Raw genomic sequence first — 22,447 nt, forward strand, 5'->3', positions numbered from 1 at the left:
TTAAAAAACCCACACTCCTAATCATACACCATACTTCTCTCACTAAGATGAAAAGAATACCTATGCCATGCTACAATGTTAAAGGCTCTCCCATAAAATGGGACACTCCAGTAAGGTTAAACAAATGCAAGTAAGAAAAGAACAACATTTTATCTCCCTTTCTTTTAAAACCTGAATGGAATTTGCAAAGCAGAAGTGGTGGCATTTTGGGTAGAAATTTCCTAAACCGATGATCCATAGCTGAGAGACCTTTGTGAGGCTGGTATAAAAGCTATTACGTGACTTTTGTTTGCATTTCAATCATTCACATTTCTGGTCAGCTAGGTAATAGTGACCTTCTGTATCTGGTGTTTATACAACCAAAGTAAGCAAATGGTTATAAACTAGAATTCCTATAGCCATCTCGATTAACAAAATTCCCATTTAAAATTCTCATTTCTCACATATATTTATATTTATAGGTGATACAGGTTCAAAAGAAAATCTGGCAAACTTAAATTGCTCTATGTAACCCATCTTTACCAATAATCATTACAAATGCATTAATTAATTAAAATTAATGAAGGGGGGAATAATTATCTTAAAAAAAGTTATCCACAAATGCACTCTGCAATTAAGATGCTCCTGAAATATCATATAAAGTAGCAACACAGTCCCAAGACATCTTCCATTTGTCTGCTACAGTATACTATCTGAGGACCAATTAATTAAGGCAATGTAGCTAATGCACTGAAACTTTTTCTTCTTGTCTTTTAATGTGAACAAATCCAGTCAGTACACTGAAACTCTTTTTGCGTATGTTTTAATGTAAACAAATGACATTATGCAAAGGAATGGAAGGATCAAGTAATCTAAATGGTGTGTGGTAAAACCAATGCAGACTATTATATAGAAATTCCATGGGTATGACCTATTTAAATGACTTACCACCTCATTTACTATATAAGTATCACTATGCTTGGATGAAAAATAATGATAGCTTCACTGATATATATCCAGATTTCTCTAAATAAAAGACATTATGGAGTTTAAAGTCTTCAGGAAATGCCAAGATAGTGACTCTGAATATAACCATATATATTAAAAATCTGTTAAGTGTTAAGTATACTAAACTAAAAATTTAATCATATTCTCTGAACAGCAGAAACTCCTACCTATTTATCTACGAAAATCTAGCAGTCAAAAGCTATATGGAATCAGAGGAAAGAAACAGAAGGAACACTTCCCAACTCTTTCTATGAGGCCAGCAGTACTTATACCAAAACCAAAGACATGAACATAGAGGAAAAAACCCTCGACAAAATATTAACAAATCAACCCAAAAGAGTATAAAAATAATTATATACAATGATCAAGTGGTATTTATTTCAAGTATACAAAGCTGGTTCAGCATTCAAAAACTAACTATGCAATGATCATGTCAACAAACCAAATTTTAAAAATCATATATATGTAGATGCAGACCGTTATCTGACAAAATCTGACACACACACTTATGATAAAAACTCTCAGGAGACTAGGAAAGAGGGGAACTTTCTCAACGTAATGAGGACTATCCACAAACATCCTTGAGCTAACATCATATTTAAGGTGACAAACTCAAGGCTTTCCTACTAAGATCAGGCACAAGGCAAGGATGTCCCCTCTTAACCACTCCTTTCCACATCATACTAGAGGTCCTTGCTAATGCAATTAAGACAAGAAAAGAAAATAAAAGGTTTATAGGTTGAAAAGGAAGATATAAAACTGTCCTTGTTTTATGATAAAGATGACATGATTGACTCTGTAGAAAATCTGAAAGAACTGACAAAAAATTCCTGGAACTAATAAGCAATTATTGCAAGTTTTCAGGATATAAGGTTAATATCCAAAAGTCAATTTCTTTCCTACATACCAATAAAGAACAAGTGGAATTTTAAATTAAACATACAATGAAATACTTAGGCATAATTGCAATAATATGTACAAGATCTGAATGAGGACAACCATAAAGCAGATTAAAAAATCAAAGGATTGGGACTTCCCATTGTGGATCAGTGGTAACAAACCCAACTAGTATCCATGAGGATTCGGGTGTGGTCCCTGGCCTTGCTCAGTGGGTTAAGGATCCGGTGTTGCAGAGAGCCATAGTGTAGGTCACAGAGGAGGCTTGGATCCTGTATTGCTGTGGCTGTGGTGTAGACCAGAAGCTGCAGCTTTCATGGGGCCCCTAGTCTGGGAATTTCCATATGCCAGAAGTGTGACCCTGAAAAGCAAAAGCAGAAAAACAACAACAACAACAACAACAAAAAACCGCAAAAGATTAAGTAAATGGATAGATATGATAGATATTGTATGTTCATGGATAAGCTCAATATTTACAAGATGTTAGTTCTTTCTAACACTATCTATAGATTCAATGCAGTCCCAATCAAAACCCCAGTAGGTTATTTTGGAAACACCAATAAACTGATTCTAAAGTTTGTATGGAAAGGCAAAAGACCCGGTATGGCCAACTCAATACTAAAAGAGAAGAACAAAGCTGGAGGACTAATGCTACCAGATTTCAAGACTTATTATAAACAATAATCAAGACAGTGTGGTATTGATGAAAGAGTAAAGAGAACAATGAACTGAACGGAAAGTCCAGAAATAGACATTTTCCCCCATAAATATAATTGATCTTTGACAAATAGGCAAAGACAATACAATTGAGAAAAGATTGGCTTTTTAACAAATGGTGCTGAACAACTGGACATCCACAGGCAAAAAAAAAAAAAAAAAAAAAAAAAAAAAAAAATCCAGATACAAATCCTTACTCCCTTTACAAAAATTAACTCAAAATGGATCATGGACCTAAAGGTATAATGCAAAACTATGAAACTCCTAGATGACAACAAAGGAGAAAACCTAAAAGAACTTGACCAGTTTTTATATACAATACCAAAATCACAATCCATAAAAAATTATAAGCTAGAATCAATAAAAATTAATTTATATCCTGTGAAAGACAAAATCAAGAGAATGAGAAGACAAGTCACAGACTGGAAGAAAATATTTCAAAAGACACAACTGATAAAAAACTGAAATTCAAATACACAATATACAAAGAATTCTTAAAAATCAACAACTGGGCGGAGGGACAAGATGGCAGAGGAGTAGGAGGACGCGCTTGCCCTCTCCCACAAACATAACAAAAAAAGCACATCTACAGAATAAATGACTCGCACAGAACAGCAACCAATCGCTGGCAGAGGAACCTAAACTCCAATAACGGCAAGAAGTTTGTGACATTACTGGGCAGAACGGGAGAAAAGAGGAGAGTGAGAGAAGGTGAATCCGAGCGGGAGGGGCGCTCCCAAAAGGGAACTGCAGAGGAGAAAGGGATCCCGCACCCTGGAAAGTCACCTACACGGGGGAAAGATCAAACAAACCGGAGGAATCTCCAGATGCAGAGAAGAGTGTAGCAGTAAGTTGGAGTACGGAAAAGCCGATCAAGAACCCAACGGACCATCTGAACTATGGGCACAGTCACCAAAAATTGAGACACCTGGGTGGGGGCTGGGCACCGAGACCTCGCCTCTGAAGGTTAGTCCCCAAGAGGGAGCCGGGGGACGCCTGGGTGGGGGCTGGGCACCATGACCTCGGCTCCAGAGATTAGTCCCCCAGCTAGGGGGGCGCGGCAGAGCGGAAACTGCTTGGGAGGTCTAGAAACCATCTGATGGGGCAGAGACTGCCTGGGAGACTAGAAAACAAAGCTGTCGCAGAGGAAGGGAGCAATACTCCAGGGGCGGGGAAGTGGAAAGCCACATCAGAGGGAACCTGGGAGAAGACCCTGGTCTGCGCCCGTGCTGGGGAGGGGAGAAAAGAAGGGGTGGGTCCCCATAGAATACCCCCACTCCACAGCAAGTTTACAGGCCCGCTAGCTAGCTGAAAGCTGTGCTTCCCAGTGCATCCCCTCCCCCCACCCCTGCCACACCCTACGCTCTCAGGGACCTGGGGCTGCCTGCCATCCAGGAGGGCTGGCCTCAACAATTACCTGAAGCCTACCACCACAGGGGCTGTCCCTGCACAGGCCTGCTTGCCCTTTGGAGGGGCTACACTTCCGCAGAGCAGCACCAAACACCACCAGCCCCTGAGAAAAGGCCTGCAGCCCAGAAAAGCTAGAACAAGCTTAGCCAGGCTGTGAATAGATCGGCCTAATTCTCGGACGGTTTTTCTGAGTTGGGTTGCCCCGGGGAGGAGCCTCTTGGGTTTCCAACGGCCCTGCTACCCGCCCAAGTCCCCAGGGGATGCTCTAGTGGACCAGCTGCATAGGACTGCCAGCTCCAGGCAGGACCCCCTGCAGCCCAGAAAAGCTGCAACAAGCCTGGCCGAGTCGGGAGAAGATCTCAGATGGTTTTTCTGAGTTTGGCTGCCCTGGGGAGGAGCCTCTTGGGTCTCCAACGGCCCTGCTACCAGCCCAAGCCCCCAGGGGGTGCCCCACTCCCGTGGAATTGCTGCTCAGCACCACCAGCCCCCTGGAAGAGCCCCTGCAGCCCAGAAAAGCTTCAACAAGCTCGGCCAGATTGTGAAAAGATCCGCCTACATTCTCAGGCTGTCCTTCTGAGTTGGGCTGCCCTAGGGAAGAGCCTCTCAAGTTCTCAGTGACCCAGATAGCTGCTCCAGCCCCAAGGGGGTGATGCACTCCTGAAGAGCAGCTGCCCAACATCGCCAACCCCCTGCAAGAACCCCACAGCCTAAAAACACCAGAGCAAGCTCTGCATGACCAAGTGAAATCTGCTACCATCGTGGTGTGGACCTCCCAGTCCTGTCTGCCCTCAGGAAGTCCTCTTTTGCTTCAAAGAAACACTGTTAGCCCCATCAACACCCCAGAAAAGCCACACTGCCTCAAAAAAGATTGACCAACAACACCAGCCCTCAGGAAATATTCCACGGCAGTGACAAGGCAAACACTGCCCGATAACGGAGAGTACAACTCCCTCAGGAGAAAGAAAACAACAAGCAAGATGAAGAAGCTGAGAAACCACTCCCAGTCAAACCAACAGGAGAACTCACCTAAAACAGTCAACAATGAAACAGATCTCGGCAGTCTGACAGACCTGGAGTTCAAAAGAGAGATACTGAAAATACTGAAGGAATTAAGAGATGATATGAACAGTAATGCAGATACCCTCAGAAAGGAACTAGAAAATATAAGGAGGAGCCATGAAAAACTAGAACATTCATTTGCAGAGATGCAAACTGAACTAGGGGCAGTAAAAACCAGAATGAATAATGCAGAAGAACGAATCAGTGATATGGAAGATAGAATAATGGAAATCACTCAATCTGGTCAACAGACAGAAAACCGAATCAAAAAACTGGAAAGCAATATAAGAGACCTATGGGATAATATAAAGCGGGCCAATCTACGCATAATAGGAATTCCAGAAGGAGTAGAAAAAGATAAGGGAATGGAAAATATATTTGAAGAAATTATCGCTGGAAACTTCCCAAATCTAAAGGACACTGGATTCAAGATACAAGAAGCACAGAGGGCCCCAAACAAACTGAACCCAAACAGACCCACACCAAGACACATCATAATAAAAATGGCAAAAGTTAGTGATAAAGAGAGGATCCTCAAGGCAGCAAGAGAAAAACAGAATGTTACCTACAAGGGAACCCCCATAAGAATATCAGCTGACTTCTCTACAGAAACACTACAGACCAGGAGGGAATGGCAAGAGATATTTAAAGTGCTCAAAGGAAAAAATATGCAACCTAGAATACTCTATCCAGCAAGAATATCATTTAAAATAGAAGGGGAAATGAAAATTCTTCCCAACAAAGAAAAACTTAAAGAATACAGCAACATAAAACCCAGGTTAAAGGAAATATTGAAAGGGCTTCTCTAAACCAAAAAGAAAGGAAGGAAATGGAAGAAAAAGGAAAAGAAAAAAAAAAAAAAAAGCAGAAGAGCAGGAAGAACTAGGACTGAGGAAACCGCAATCAGATAGCAGTCACTCAAATAAGCCAGCATACAGATTTAATCATGAACATGCTTCAAACAAAATAAAATTAAAAATAAAAAAATAAAAAAGAGTCATCAAAACCATAAAATGTGGGCAAAGGGTGTTAGGAGGTAAATAACCCTTTTTGTTTGTATGTATGTCTCTCTTCTTAATTTTAATATAGTAATGAAGTGTTTGAACTTACAGGACCATCAGGCTAAAACACACAATTATGGGAAGGGGTTAGCATATTTAAAAAACAGGGCAACCACAAGTCAAAACCAAATATTGCATTTGCAAAAAATGAAAAAAAAAATACACTCAAGCAGATAATAACAGGAGACCATCCAACCAAAAAAAAAAAAAAAAAAAAAAGGAAGAATGGAGAACTATAGAATCAACTGGAACACGAGGTTCAAATGGCAATAAATAATCATCTATCAATTATCACCTTAAATGTCAATGGACTGAATGCCCCAATCAAAAGACACAGAGTGGCTGAATGGATAAAAAGGCAAAAACCTTCAATATGCTGCCTACAAGAAACTCACCTTAGGACAAAGGATACATATAGATTGAAAGTGAAAGGGTGGGGAAAAATATTTCACGCCAATAGACAAGACAGAAAAGCAGGCGTCGCAACGCTCATATCAGACAAAATAGACTTTAAAACAAAAGGCATAAAGAAAGACAAAGAAGGACACTATTTAATGATTAAGGGATCCATCCAAGGAGAGGATGTTACTATCATCAACATATATGCCCCAACGATAGGAGCACCCAGATACATACAACAAATATTAACAGACATAAAGGTAGAGATTGATGAGAATACAATCATAGTAGGAGACCTAAATACCCCCCTCACATCAATGGACAGATCCTCTAGACAGAAAACCAATAAAGCAACAGAGATCCTAAAGGAAACAATAGAAAAGTTAGACTTCATTGATATCTTCAGGACACTACATCCAAAAAAATCAGAATACACATTCTTCTCAAATGTTCATGGAACATTCTCAAGAATCAACCACATATTGGGACACAAAGCGAATCTCAATAAATTTAGGAGCATAGAAATTATCTCAAGTATCTTCTCTGACCACAATGCCATGAAATTAGAAATCAACCATGGGAAAAGCAAAGAGAAAAAACCTACTCCATGGAGACTCAACAACATGCTACTAAAAAACCAATGGGTCAATGAGGAAATCAAGAAGGAAATTAAAAACTACCTTGAAACAAATGACAATGAAGACACAACCTCTCAAAATCTATGGGATGCTGCGAAAGCAGTGCTCAGAGGGAAATTTATAGCAATACAGGCCTTTCTCAAAAAAGAAGAAAGATCCCAAATGGACAACTTAACCCTCCACCTAAATGAATTAGAAAAAGAAGAACAAAAAAGTCCTAAGGTCAGCAGAAGGAAGGAAATTATAAAGATCAAAGAAGAAATCAATAAAATAGAGACTCAAAAAACAATAGAGAAAATTAATAAAACCAAGAGCTGGTTCTTTGAAAAGGTGAACAAAATCGACAAACCCCTGGCCAGACTCACTAAAAAGAGGAGAGAAAGAACCCAAATAACCAAAATTATAAATGAAAAAGGAGAAATCACAACGGATACAGCATCATAACAAAAAAAGCATAAGAGAATACTATGAACAACTATACGGCAACAAGTTTGACAATCTGGAAGAAATGGACAATTTTCTAGAATCTTACAGCCTGCCAAAACTGAATCAAGCAGAAACAGACCAACTGAACAGACCGATCACTAGAAATGAAATTGAAGAGGTCATAAAATCACTCCCTACAAATAAAAGTCCAGGACCAGATGGCTTCATAGGTGAATTCTATCAAACATATAAAGAGGAATTGGTGCCCATCCTCCTTAAACTCTTTCAAAAGGTTGAAGAAGAAGGAAAACTCCCAAAGACATTCTATGAGGCCACCATCACCCTCATTCCAAAACCAGACAGAGATACCACCAAAAAAGAAAACTATCGCCCAATATCATTGATGAATATAGATGCAAAAATTCTCAACAAAATCTTAGCCAACCGAATCCAACAACATATCAAAAAAATTATACACCATGACCAGGTTGGGTTCATCCCAGGTTCACAAGGATGGTTCAACATACGCAAATCAATCAGCATCATACACCACATTAACAAAAAAAAAGTCAAAAATCATATGACCATCTCAATAGACGCAGAAAAAGCATTTGACAAAGTTCAACATCCATTCATGATCAAGACCCTCGCCAAAGTGGGTATAGAGGGAACATTCCTGAATATAATCAAAGCCATTTATGACAAACCCACAGCAAATATAATACTCAATGGGGAAAAACTGAAAGCCTTCTCACTCAAATCTGGAACAAGACAGGGATGCCCACTCTCACCACTGCTCTTCAACATAGTTTTGGAAGTCTTAGCCACAGCAATTAGACAAACAAAAGAAATAAAAGGCATCCATATAGGAAGAGAAGAGATCAAACTGTCACTGTATGCAGATGACATGATACTATACCTAGAAAACCCTCAGGACCCAACCCCAAAACTCCTTGAACTGATTAATCAATTCAGCAAAGTGGCAGGATATAAGATTAACATTCAGAAGTCAGTTGCATTTCTGTATACCAGCAATGAAACATTAGAAAAGGAATACAAAAATACGATACCTTTTAAAATTGCACCTCACAAAATCAAATACCTCGGAATACACCTGACCAAAGAGGTAAAGGACCTATATGCCGAGAACTATAAAACTTTAATCAAAGAAATCAAAGAAGATGTAAAGAAATGGAAAGATATTCCATGTTCCTGGATTGGAAAAATCAATATTGTGAAAATGGCCATACTACCCAAAGCAATCTACAGATTCAATGCAATCCCTATCAAATTATCCATGACATTTTTCACAGAACTAGAACAAACAATCCAAACATTTATATGGAACAACAAAAGACCCAGAATCACCAAAGCAATCCTGAGAAACAAAAACCAAGCAGGAGGCATAACTCTCTCAGACTTCAAGAAATACTACAAAGCCACAGTCATCAAAACTGTGTGGTACTGGTATCAAAACAGACAGACCAATGGAACAGAATAGAGAATCTGGAAATAAACTCTGACACCTATGGTCAATTAATCTTTGACAAGGGAGGCAAGAACATCAAATGGGAAAAAGGAAGTCTATTCAGCAAGCACTGCTGGGAAACCTGGACAGCAGCATGCAAAGCAATGAAACTAGAACACACCCTCACACCATGCACAAAAATAAACTCCAAACGGCTGAAAGACTTAAATATACGACAGGACACCATCAAACTCCTAGAAGAAAACATAGGCAAACCCCTCTCTGACATCAACATTATGAGTATTTTCTCAGGGCAGTCTCCCAAAGCAATAGAAATTAGAGCAAAAATAAACCCATGGGACCTCAACAAGCTGAAAAGCTTTTGCACAGCAAAGGAAACCAAAAAGAAAACAAAAAGACAACTTACAGAATGGGAGAAAATAATTTCAAATGATGCAACGGACAAGGGCTTAATCTCTAGAATATAGAAACAACTTACACAACCCAACAGCAAAAAAACCAATCAATCAATGGAAAAATGGGCAAAAGAGCTTAATAGACATTTCTCCAAAGAAGATATACAGATGGCCAACAAACACAAGAAAAAATGCTCAACATCGCTGATTACAAGAGAAATGCAAATCAAAACTACCATGAGATACCACCTCACACCAGTCAGAATGGCCATCATTAATAAATCCACAAATAACAAGTGCTGGAGGGGCTGTGGAGAAAAGGGAACCCTCCTGCACTGCTGGTGGGAATGTAAACTGGTACAGCCACTATGGAGAACAGTTTGGAGATACCTTAGAAATCTATACATAGAACTTCCATATGACCCTGCAATCCCACTCTTGGGCATCTATCCGGACAAAACTCTACTTAAAAGAGACACATGCACCTGCATGTTCATTGCAGCACTATTCACAATAGCCAGGACATGGAAACAACCCAAATGTCCATCGACAGATGATTGGATTCGGAAGAGGTGGTATATATACACAATGGAATACTACTCAGCCATAAAAAAGGATGACAATGCCATTTGCAGCAACATGGATGGAACTAGAGAATCTCATACTGAGTGAAATGAGCCAGAAAGAGAAAGACAAATACCATATGATATCACTTATAACGGGAATCTAATATCCAGCACAAATGAACATCTCCTCAGAAAAGAAAATCATGGACTTGGAGAAGAGACTTGTGGTTGCCTGATGGGAGGGGGAGGGAGTGGGAGGGATCGGGAGCTTGGGCTTATCAGACACAACCTAGAATAGATTTACAAGGAGATCCTGCTGAGTAGCATTGAGAACTATGTCTAGATACTCATGTTGCAACAGAACAAAGGGTGGGGGAAAAAACTGTAATTGCAATGTATACATCTAAGGATAACCTGACCCCCTTGCTGTACAGTGGGAAAAATAAATAAATAAATAAATAAAAATAAAAAACCAAAAAAAAAAAAAATCAACAACAACAAAACAATCTGATTAAAAGGTCAAAGACCTTAACTGATAACATCTCACCAAAGAAAATAGACAGCAAATAAACATATGAAAAGATACTCTACCTTGCGTCATCAGATAAATGAATATTAAAACAAAATACCACTATTTACCTATTAGATAAGTGACCAAAATCTGGAAAACTGACATCAACAAATGCCACTGAGGATGTGGAGGAACTCATAGCTGATGGGAATGTAAGATGATATGGCCACTCTGGAAGACAACTGGTATTGTTTTGTTTTGTGTTTAAACAAAACTAAACATATTCTTATTACGTGGTCCAGCAATTGTGCTCCTTAGTATTTACCCAAAGGAGTTGAAAATTTATGTCCACACAAAAAACCTGAATATGAATGTTAATAGAAGAATTGCCAAAACTTGGAAGCAACCAAGATAGCCCCTAATAGGTGAATGGATAAACTGTAGTGCATATAAACAATGGAATTTTCTTCAGTGCAAAAAACAAATGAGCTATCAAACCATGAAAAGACAAGGAGGAAAGTTAAATGCCTATTAGTAAGAGAAAGAAGCCAATCTGTAGAGGGTACATATGGTTTGATTCCAACTATATGACATCCTAGAAAAGGAAAAACTATGGAGACAGTAAAAAAATCAGTAGTTTTCAGAGGTGGGGTAGGAGGAGATGAATGGGCAGAGCACAAAGGATTTTTAGGGCAGTGAAGATATTATGTATGATGTTATAATGATGGATACAGGTCATAATATATTTGTCCAAACCCACAGGACATACCAAAGAATGAGCCTTAGTGTAAACTGTGGACTTTGGGTAACTATGATGTCTCAATTTGTGTTCACTAATTACAACAAATGTACTAAACTGGTAGGGTGTCAGGAGACATGTTTCTACAATCTTTTCTATGCTGAAAACTCCATCGTGTCCTGCTTTTCTTTACCACATATTCCTGCTTGAAAAACAGTGGCAGTGCTGGTAAATGACTTAAACTTAAGAACAAAGACCAAAAGGCATAAGTTATTCATGTGGGCAGCTGAATGTGGACATAATGCATCGGTCTAGGCATGCTGGACCTGTGCAGACTGGCACACCGTTTGCACAGCACGGTATGTCCCGTTAAAATAAGAGAAAGAAGAATCTCATGGTCCCAGGGGGTTCATGAGTGGTAGTTAGCAGAATATGGATCAGCAAGGAGAAGGAAGTGTAAACCTAGGCACATGGAGTTGCCGCAGATAAGCATGCTGTTTATGGAAGCACAATGATGATTCTCTAGATGCTATGTATAGACAACTAACGCCAAGCTTCCTCAAATGCTAAAGATTGTTAAATGTCTAAAGGTCAGGAGTTCCCGTCGTGGCGCAGTGGTTAACGAATCCGACTAGGATCCATGAGGTTGCGGGTTTGGTCCCTGCCCTTGCTCAGTGGGTTAAGGATCCGGTGTTGCCATGAGCTGTGTGTGGTGTAGGTTGCAGATGCGGCTCGGATCCCGCGTTGCTGTGGCTCTGGTGTAGGCCGGTGGCTACAGCTCCGATTCAACCCCTAGCCTGGGAACCTCCATATGCCGTGGGATCGGCCCTAGAAATGGCAAAAAGACAAGGAAAAAAAAAAAAAAAAGCCTAAAGGTCAGAATAAAAGCTTAACCATCTACCAGCTATGTGACTTTTAAAATAATAATAAAAAAAAACCCCATATCCTGCACCTACAACCCCCTCCTCCCTTGACGTAATCTTAAAGAGCACAATAAAAGCAGTGTCGTTTCTTGAGGTGAGGCAGGGCTCTTGGTCCCTCAGACCTCGAGTCCCCTGGTTCCCACCTTTAAGATAAATGTCTCTGTGTCTTGCTTTATGTTAATTTTTTTCTTAGGTTTCACAGCACCTGTTCTTCAGCCCTCACCTGCTGAGCTGGGCTCCGCAGTGGGGGATGTTGATAATGGGGGAGACTGTGCACTTCTCGGGGCAGGGATTATATCATTAATCTCTGTATCTTTCTTTCAGTTTTGTTGTAAACCTACAACTACTTTAAAAATAACAGTCTTTTAAAGCTACATGGAGGTCCCCCTTTACATCTCTTAATTTATTCAAAGAAAACACTGAAGTATATTTTTAAATTTATGGGGAGTATATATAAAAGTGCAAAGTTTACCATAAAAGCAGTCTTTTTCATGACAGGGGAACTTTACATAAAAATGAATTGTGTCTAGCCTTGCCTATGTTAGCTGAGGAACAGAAAAAAGCAGGGATAATGTTTACAGAGAAAAACCATCACACTGATACACAACTTAGAGATCCTTGCAGTAGTCTTCCTCAAATGTAACATTAAAGCTGGGATGGCCATAAGTTCATTAGTTCATGAATCACCTCCGAAATCACCAACCTAGGATGCATTTTTTAAGCAGTCTTGAACAATGGTTTAAGAGCAGATACGTTTGGGGTCTTGCTCAGTTAAGGTCAACAAAAGAATTTAGGGCTTTGGGGAGTGTCATGAAGAGTTTCTATGTGTATCCTATAGACGGGAAACAAAATCACAACTGCTCTATCTGAATCAGGGACCATGTGGCATCATCATCAAAAAGTGGGACGAAGTCCCAGAAAGCAAAGAAAGCTGACTGGCATTTCCTTGTGTTCAGGGACTTGTATTTGATGATCCTCCCACAGGTTCCTTGTATTCAAACTCTTGTACTGAAACAAAAAGTTGTACAAAGTATTGACTTTAGGACTGAGCATTCCTTCTTTCATCAGGCTAATTTAATATTTTCAAAGAAAGTCTCAATAGCAACTGACCATTACGATCATCACTCCTATTTTACAGATGAGAAAATCAAAACATCAAAAAGTTCTATATCTGAGAATGGGCAGTAAAACCATATTTAGAACATGTAAGTTCTTTTGCTCCAGAGTCTAAACTCATACGGTCACATTGAATGCATGTGCGATACACTATGGCAGAAGATGAAGATTTAATGAAAACAGTGTTTGTGGACAGACAATCTTTTTATTTTTATTATCTATTTATTTACTCTTTTTAGGGCCGCATAGGTGGCATTATGGAGGTTCCCAGGCTAGGGCTTGAATTGGAGCCTACACTACAGCTCACAACAACTCCAGGGATCACACCTGTGTCCTCATGGATACTAGTCAGATTCGTTTCCACTGAACTACGACGGGAACTCCCAGACTACCTTTTTAAATCAACTATAGTAAATTGTGTAGGAAGAGTGAATAATGGTGTAAAAGACTATTTAGATCCTAAAATATATGAAAGTATAGGAAAAGTTAACCAAAACTTTTGATTAGAAAATTCATACAAAATATCCATATGCGATAACAAAAAAATACTTATGTTGTGCAAATCAAGAGGTGAAGCTGTTGGAAAGGCTAAGGAAACATCTTTCAAAAAAAGTTCGTTAAAAAATCACAGCAAAGCAGCATTTTAAAATCTGGTTCCCACTCCTTGGATGTTTAATTTAAAAAAGGTAAAGGGGAGCACTATAAATAAATATTAAGGATCATTTTAGTGTTTATATTTTCTGTATTCTTGACTTCTTACAAAGGGAACCACATCATTTTTAATTACATCTTTTCAAAACGGTCTTTGGTAATGCAAAAAAGGGAAAGTAGAATTGAGAATTGCATTTATCAGATAATCAAAATATTGAAACAGTAGTTATCTATAACAAAACACTTTAAGTATGACCTATTGGAAAACTGACTTAATCATAAATTACTTGATTAATGGATAAACCCACAAAAATTAGTCTGGAAGAAAATATTTAAAACAGTGTCTATTTTACAGGCAAGCAAACTATTGATAGAAAATGAACAAATTTAAGGTAAAAATAGACTATTTGTTTTGGAAACTTGCTCCTAATTAAGAAATTGCAGGTGCCTGATTGTGAGTGTGAATAAGCCAGATGTGATTTCACGACTCTCTAAATATGGAAAAGAGACTCAATGAAAATATTTTAAAGTAGAATTTTGCTATAATTGAAAGCTCATTAAAAATATATGTATAAACATACTCTTCTTTAAAATCTGGAAATTTTACATTTTTCTTCCTCTTTAAATTTTTATATTCATCCAGTGTTCACTACCATTTTTATCCTAATAATAGATGTTATGCTTAAAATTCAAGACTCATCACTCTATTTTACTGCTCTGAAATGTATATATTTAAAATGAAAAAGTTTTTTTTTTTTTTTGACTTTTTAGGGCCACACATGCAGCATATGGAGGTTCCCAGGCCAGGGATCAAATTGGAGCTGTAGCCACAGTCACAGCCACACCAGATTTGAGCTGTATCTGCAACCTACACCACAGCTCACGGCAACGCCGGATCCTTAACCCACTGAGCGAGGCCAGGGATCGAACCTGAGTCCTCATAGATGCTAGTCAGATTTGTTTCCTCTGAGCCACAACGAGAACTCCTAAAATTAAAAAGAATTCCTATGTGTATATTTAAGAATTAAAAAGAATCTATCCTTTTTTAAGATTACATTATAATTTCTAAAGCCCCTTCAGTGTGAGATCACCAAAGATCACATTAATTAAGGACTGTTCAATTTTAAGTCCATAATAGCATTTGATAGAATAGTCACACTTCCATGTAAAACCACTTTTTCACTTTTCTTTTGGACAAACTTATTTATTTTCAATTTAACTTAATCTTTATTTTGGAGAATACTTGATTTACAACGTTGTGTTAGTTTCAGGTGTACAGTAAAGTGATTCAGTTATACATATGCATATATCCATTATTTTTCAGATGATTTTCCCATATAGGTTATTACACAACATTGAACAGAGAGGTCCCTGTGCTATACAGTAGGTTCTTGATGATTATTTATTTTATATATAGTAGAATGTATACATTAATCCCAGATTCCTAATTCATCCCTCCCCCCAACGTTTCCTCTTTGGTGACATAGGTGTATTTTCTAGGTCTGTGAGTCCATCTCTGTTTTGTATATAGGTTTGTTTGTATCATTATTTTTTGGATTTACATATAAATGACATATTTGTCTTTGTCTGTCTGACTTACTTCACTCAGTATGATAGGTCCATCCATGTTGCTGCAAATGGCATTATTTCATTCTTTTTCATGGCTGAAATAATACTCCACAGATATGTAACACATCTTCTTTATCCATTCATAAATGTGGACATTTAGGTTGCTTCCATGTCTTTGGCTACTGTGAATCATGCTGCAATGAATATTGGGGTGCATATATCTTCCCAAATTACAGTTTTCTTTTCTTTCTTCCTCCCTCCCCCCCTTTTTTTTTTCTTTTGCTTTTTAGGGCTGCACCTGCAGCATATGGAAATTCCCAGGCTAGGGGTCAAATTGGAACTACAGCTGCCGGCCTATACCATAGCCATAGCAACTCGGGATCTGAGGAGCATCTGCGACCTACACCATTGCTCATAGCAACACTGGACCCTTAACCCATTAAGTGAGGCCAGAGATTGAACCTGCATCCTCATGGATACTAGTCAGGTTTGTTACAGCTGAGCCACAACAAGAACTCCAAATTATGATTTTCTCCATATATACTCCCAGGAGTGGGATTGCTGGATCATACAGTGGCTCTATTTTTAGTTGTTTTTTTTTTTAAAAGGAACATCCGTGCCATACTGTTCTTCAAAATGACTGTATCAATTTACATTTCCACCAACAGTGTAGAAGGGTTCCCTTTTCTTCACACTCTCTCCACCATTTATTTTTTGTAGACTTTTTGATGATGGCCATTCTGACAGATGTGAGGTGAAGACCTCATTATAGTTTTGATTTGCATTTCTCTAATATAGTGATGGCGTTTTGGCCATCTATTTATCTTCTTTGGAGAAATGTCTATTTAGATATTGTCCATTTTTGATTGGGCTGTTTGCTTTTTTGACATCAAGCTGGATAAGCTGTTTGCAAATTTTGGAGAGTACTCTCTTGTTGGCCACCTTGTTTGCAAACACAAAAACATAAATACTGGGCTTTAAAGCCTGTTCTATTGATCAGTATTTATGTTTTTGTGTTAGTACCATACTGTTCTGCTAAGTATAGCTTTGTAGTATAGTCTGAAGTCAGGGAGTTTGATTCTTCCAGCTCTGTTTTTCTTTCCCATGATTTCTCTGGCCATTTGGGGTCTTTCGTATTTTTTAATTTTTATTTTTCGTCTTTTTTTGTCTTCTCCAGGGCCGTACCTGAGGCACATGGAGGCTCCCAGGCCAGGGGTCCAACTGGAGCTGTAGCCACTGGCCTATGCCAGAGCCACAGCAAAGAGGGGTTCAAGCCACATCTGCAACCTACATCACAGCTCACTGCAACGCCAGATCCTTCACCCATTAAAAGAGGCCAGGGATCAAACCTGAAACCTCATGGTTCCTAGGCAGATTCATTAACCACTGAGCCACAACAGAAACTCCTTTTATATTTTTTTAAACTTTATCTTCCTAACAGTCTTCCCATTACTCATTTTCATCTAATCACCTTGTCTTCCTTGCCCTTTCTCAAACACAAACTAGTACTCTTCTATATTCATCCACTGCACTTGGTATTTTCTCCACCTGGAATAGCCTTCTTCTAAACAGCTGCATGACTTAATCACTCTTTACATTCAAGCCTCTTAAATGCCAATTCAGTTAATCACTGAGGCCTTCTCTCACTCACTTAAAATAGCTTGAAATAGCATCCCTACCCTTCATTTGTATCACTGACTCCTGATCCTTCTATGGCATTTGTCATCCCCCAGTATCATACATTTGTTTACTGAGAGTCTAAAACAATGCGTGGCATATCATAGGGGCTGACCAAACGTTTGCTGAACTTATTGAATAAAGAACAGAAAGAGAAGAAATAATTACTAATTTATTTTAGCAACTGTACTTTAGAAAAAAAATCACAGTACATTTTCAAAATTTACAAGCCAAATGGTACTTTTGCCTTCAAAATAATGTACAAATGGTTGTAAATGATTTTTTTTTTTTTTTTTGTCTTTTTGCCATCTCTTGGGCCACTCCCACGGCATATGGAGGTTCCCAGGCTAGGGGTTGAATCGGAGCTGTAGCCACCGGCCTACACCAGAGCCACAGCAATGTGGGATCTGAGCCGTGTCTGTGACCTATACCACAGCTCACGGCAACACTGGATCCTTAACCCACTGAGCAAGGGCAGGGATCGAACCCGCAACCTCATGGTTCCTAGTCAGATTCGTTAACCACTGCACCACGACGGGAACTCCAAATGGTTGTAAATGATTTTTAAAAAACCCTTGCAAATTATTTTATAAAATACTCAGTATACTACTGAGGATATTCCCTAAATTTATATAATCTATTAATGAAATACTGTATCACGTGAAGTAGAGATTTGTGTTCTAAATAATGCATAAACGATTATTGTATTTATAGTAATCAAGATGAATGGGGCAATAAAAGAATTAGTAATGATAATTTTAAATGTGTTTTGAAATTTATAACAAGATAATAAAATGAATAAATTGTCAAATTTCTTAATTTCTATCACTAAAAATTATTCTTATTGGTAATCATTCATTTTCTAAACTTTGTGAGATTAATGCAGTGAGTGTTTCAGCCAAATTTCTCTACATCAGTGCCAATTTTCTAAAACTTTTTAGAAGACTTAGTTAATGATATGTTGAAACGTCTCTGAAAAGACAGTGTTCTGGAATGCTCCATTAAGTCTACATAACATCCTAAGTCCTCAAACATCCTGGAATCTCTAAGAGTGATTAATAGAACCTAAAAGAAGTCCTTTCAGTGGTCTCTGGATATGTAATTTCTGCTTGCTTCAGCAGATTTTAATAACCAGTCCTTTTGTCACTATTCTCTGTGCATGTCCAATAAAATATTAGCTACATACAAATCTTATTAAAATTACTATTTGAATACAGCCTACACTATAGAGATACAAAATTATCTCTCAAGAATGTTGCCCTTGCCTTTAGATACTTCCTTATCCATCTCTGGGTGGAGGAGAGAGAGGAGGCCCTGTCTGTACCAGTCACTATGGCTGCAAAACAAATTCTCCCCATACTCAGTGATGTCAAACAACCATTAACCATGCTCGTAAATTCCATGGGTTAGGAATATGATGCAGCTGTGACAGTTTATCTTTGCTCCACGATGTCTGGGACCTCAACTGGAAGACTTGATGGCAAGGAGGTAGAAACATCTGAGGACTCATTCACTCTCACGGCTGATGGTACTGCAAGTCCCTCCATATAGGCTACTTTCAATTCTGTCAAAGCCTGGTGGCCAGATTCCACAAGTTAGTGTTTCAAAAGAGAAAAAGAGATAGCTAGGAGCCATACTGTCTTTTATGATCTAGCCTCTTATAAACCATGTAGTGTTATATCCACCACAGTCTATTTGTTAAGGCATTCACAAAGTCCACCCCAGACTCAACAGAGGAGAAACAGACTCTGCTTATTGACGGGAAGTGGGAAGAGAATGTTGGAATGTTGGCCTGGGAACACTGCTGTGACCATTTCTGGAGAACAAAACCTGATGTAGGTCCTAACTGGGTACTATTTCTTAGCATTCTCAATTTCTTGAGGGTGTTAATCCTATCTCCAGTTATCTTCTTGCTGGAGTAAGTTAATACTCACCTAAATTACAAGAGATAATATAGGTCTCTGAATTGTAGTCAGGAAGAATAACTTCAATCTTTAAAGGACTCAAAACATAGGGAAATGCATGGTTGAAAAATAAATATGGAAGATTAAGCAAAAAGTGTTGGAGATGATATATTTGAGAGACAAATTATTTTCCTTATTGATCTTATTTTTAACAAACCACTTGCAACTGGTCTTGCCTTTCTTCTTAAAAAGGTGGAACAACTTCCTTAGAAACACATTATACCATGTATCCCTGGAAACTACACCCTTGCCCATACATGCATTTCTGTCCCCATTGTCCTAGAGTGCCTTCCTCAGCAAGCAGAAAACAAGGAGGGAGCCAGGTGCATGTACTTTTCTACTCTATAGACTTAATAGAAATCTCATTCTTAATCCGGTGGGTTTATACTGCTCTGTGAGTTCAGCAGCATGAAAATGCTACTGAAGCCTCAATGTAAATTTTTCTCTAATCCTATTAAAGCCACAAAACAGACCCAGATGAATGAGTAGGAAACTGAGCTAAAGAACTCTCCCTGACCTTGATACCACTGTCAATTTTGGCACTGACTTCACCGGTCAGCCTCTCCCTCTAAGCACAGCATGGCTCCAATGGGAAATCAAAACTCTGACCTTGTCCTGTCTAGTACAGTGAAGTCAAACCTGTATACTGTCCAGCCAAAGCTCTGGAGAGGACACTGAATATACTTGTAAAATGTAAAGAAAAAAGGAGTGAAATACTGGACATATAAAAAACAGACACAAAACACCACAAGGGTCTACTTAAACTGGTGTTCTCTTTTTAAACCTAAGATATAATCAATATATCATATACTTAAACAAAGGTGTATACAGCAGGAAGCAAAATCTCTTCCAGCCAACCTCCTAGAGAAGGCCATTTTGTCTTTTGTTTACCTAAATGTATTTTGCAATACCATACACAAGGGAGGTTTATAGAAAAATATATTTAAATATGCGAGGTCATGATTTAGGGGGTTTTACAAGCCTTCAGCAACAAATGCAGATAAATACCATTGTTTTTAATAAATACACCATATTCCATTTTAACATAATTCATATCATCAGTCCCTTATGGATGAACATTTAGGTTGTTTTCTACATTTGAAAATATCAAAAAGTAAAACTCTGTTGGGTGAATTTGTGTGATGGGATATCTAACAAAAACACAATTTCTAATGTGATAAGGATTGACCGTTAAATTTTCTATGGCACCTTAAAGTGCAGAGAAGGTTGTTTAAAGATGAATAGGTATAAGATGATACTCTACTTCACGAATCAGAAAAGTTAACCTGTTAAGATATGGTGGGAGGAATAGTTAGGGCGTGACTCTTGTCGATGAAGCCCTTGGGAAAATATAAACACGTCTGCTGAATACACATTACGCCTGCACACCACTCTCTTGTTTTCAGCTCAAGCTTCTGGGGCTCCAGTCTGCAATTGAGGCCTTGCATCGGATGCCAAACTAAACATTTGGGAACAAGAAGTGTAATGACCTCCTGTTTATGTCTGTTTGTTTAAAGTAATTTAAAAACATAAAACACGAAGTAAAACACAGAAAAATCAGGACGGGGAAATAACTCTAAGAAATAGGAAACCTGACCTCTTTCAAAGCATTTTCTTGGATAGTCATACATCATTCAGGGTGCATAGTTAATTGCCAGTATAGATCAGCATGGCTTCTGAAGCACAGAAGAAGGAAGGGCAGATATGAATTCTGTCATAGATATTAGTGAAAAATATAAAAAATTAAAATCACTTGAATTCATGGGACAAAAGCAGAACAAAGATTCATTCCAATTCACTTTCCATGTCTCCATGTCTAGTGAAGTTTGCATGACTGACTAATGGGTATTCTAATGAAACCACAACAGATTGTTATTGTTGTTTTTAATCAGGAACTTTTTCACGTAGTTAAACCCTGCCTCATTCTCTATTTTAAGGAGAGGGAAATAATTGCCCCCCTGTGGAGGCTTTCATATTAAACATGTCAAAGTGCATTACCGCACTTTGACATGTTTAGCATGAAATGCTTCAGGGTCAGAAGACTATTCTCCTCTTAAAATGCCAGATTGTCCTCAAAGGCCTAAAGGAGTCTGTGGACTTATTAAAGAACATGCTAACCTCTCTTCCATTAGTCTTTACAATGTACAAGCCTATGGAAGAAGGCTCCCTCTAGGGGAGTAGCAGTGACTAGAAGGATGCCTGTATTGGGGGTGTCTGGGATGGTGGCAATTTTCTGCTTGTCCTAAGGGATGGTTATACAGGGGTGCTTCCTTTGTGAAAATTCATTGAGCAATATTCTTAAAATTTATGTTAAACTAAAAAAAAAAAGGTATTTATAATGAGAAGCAGCTGAGTAGATACAGCTTCATTTATTGTAGTTAATTTCTCTTGAATTTCTCTTTTACATAAAATATATTAATGGGTTACTATTGATAATCAAACCATAACCAAATAAATAAGAATGTTCCTACACTGATGAAACAGCTAGTTTTACATTATTGTGAATCACTGTTATGTACTTTCTAAGTACAAGTGTTTTCTTAATACTTAATTGAGAGGGTGATGCAATCAAGGGTTAATGCATATGCTTTTCTTACTTTCATGTACATCAGTATAATTAACACTATGTTTGAAAGAAAATATGCAATTTCCTCTAAATAACAACAGTAAAGACTTATTAAGCACTTTCAATGCCAAGCTCTGAGCGAAACGGTTTATGTGCCCACTTCATTGAATTTTTAAAGAACCAGGAGATTTCCTGAGAAACACTATTCTAAGTTTGTGTATTCTGAATACTCAATAACATTAGCTATTGTTTGCACAGAATTTTCCTTCCTTTGTGGTTTGCATATTCTTTCACTTATTCAAGCAGAGCTGAGGATCTATGATATGCCAGGCATAGTTCTGAGCAAAGTTGTAGTCTTGAGAGTCCTGTCCTATTTCTCCAAGGCATCTCTTTGGGAGAATCAAGGAGGCATACATCTTGGAAAAGCTCTGACAACAATGCTTTGAATATATTTTAATTTTATAGCATACCTGGGACTTGAAAAAGAAAAGCACAGAATGGGGGGAGCAATAGGGGCAGTACAAGGAAGTTTTGCATGCTTTAGTATGCTTAACTAATCGCTTCTCTCCAGGTGAGATTTATCTCCCAACCAATTACCATTCCATGAACCTATTCTCTTCAATATCACACAATTTGTCATTTAGTGATTCACCAATTACTCCATGAGTTAACAATTCACTTATAAAC

At 38.3% G+C, this 22,447-nt stretch overlaps 1 protein-coding gene across 7 annotated transcripts in view; it reads right to left on the reverse strand.

Moving 5' to 3' along the window:
• CCDC91 (coiled-coil domain containing 91) overlaps nt 1-22,447 on the reverse strand; it is a 387,500-nt gene that overhangs the window by 43,729 nt on the left and 321,324 nt on the right.

The sequence above is a fragment of the Sus scrofa genome, chromosome 5 (genome assembly GCF_000003025.6).
Source record: "Sus scrofa isolate TJ Tabasco breed Duroc chromosome 5, Sscrofa11.1, whole genome shotgun sequence".
NCBI lineage: Eukaryota > Metazoa > Chordata > Mammalia > Artiodactyla > Suidae > Sus > Sus scrofa.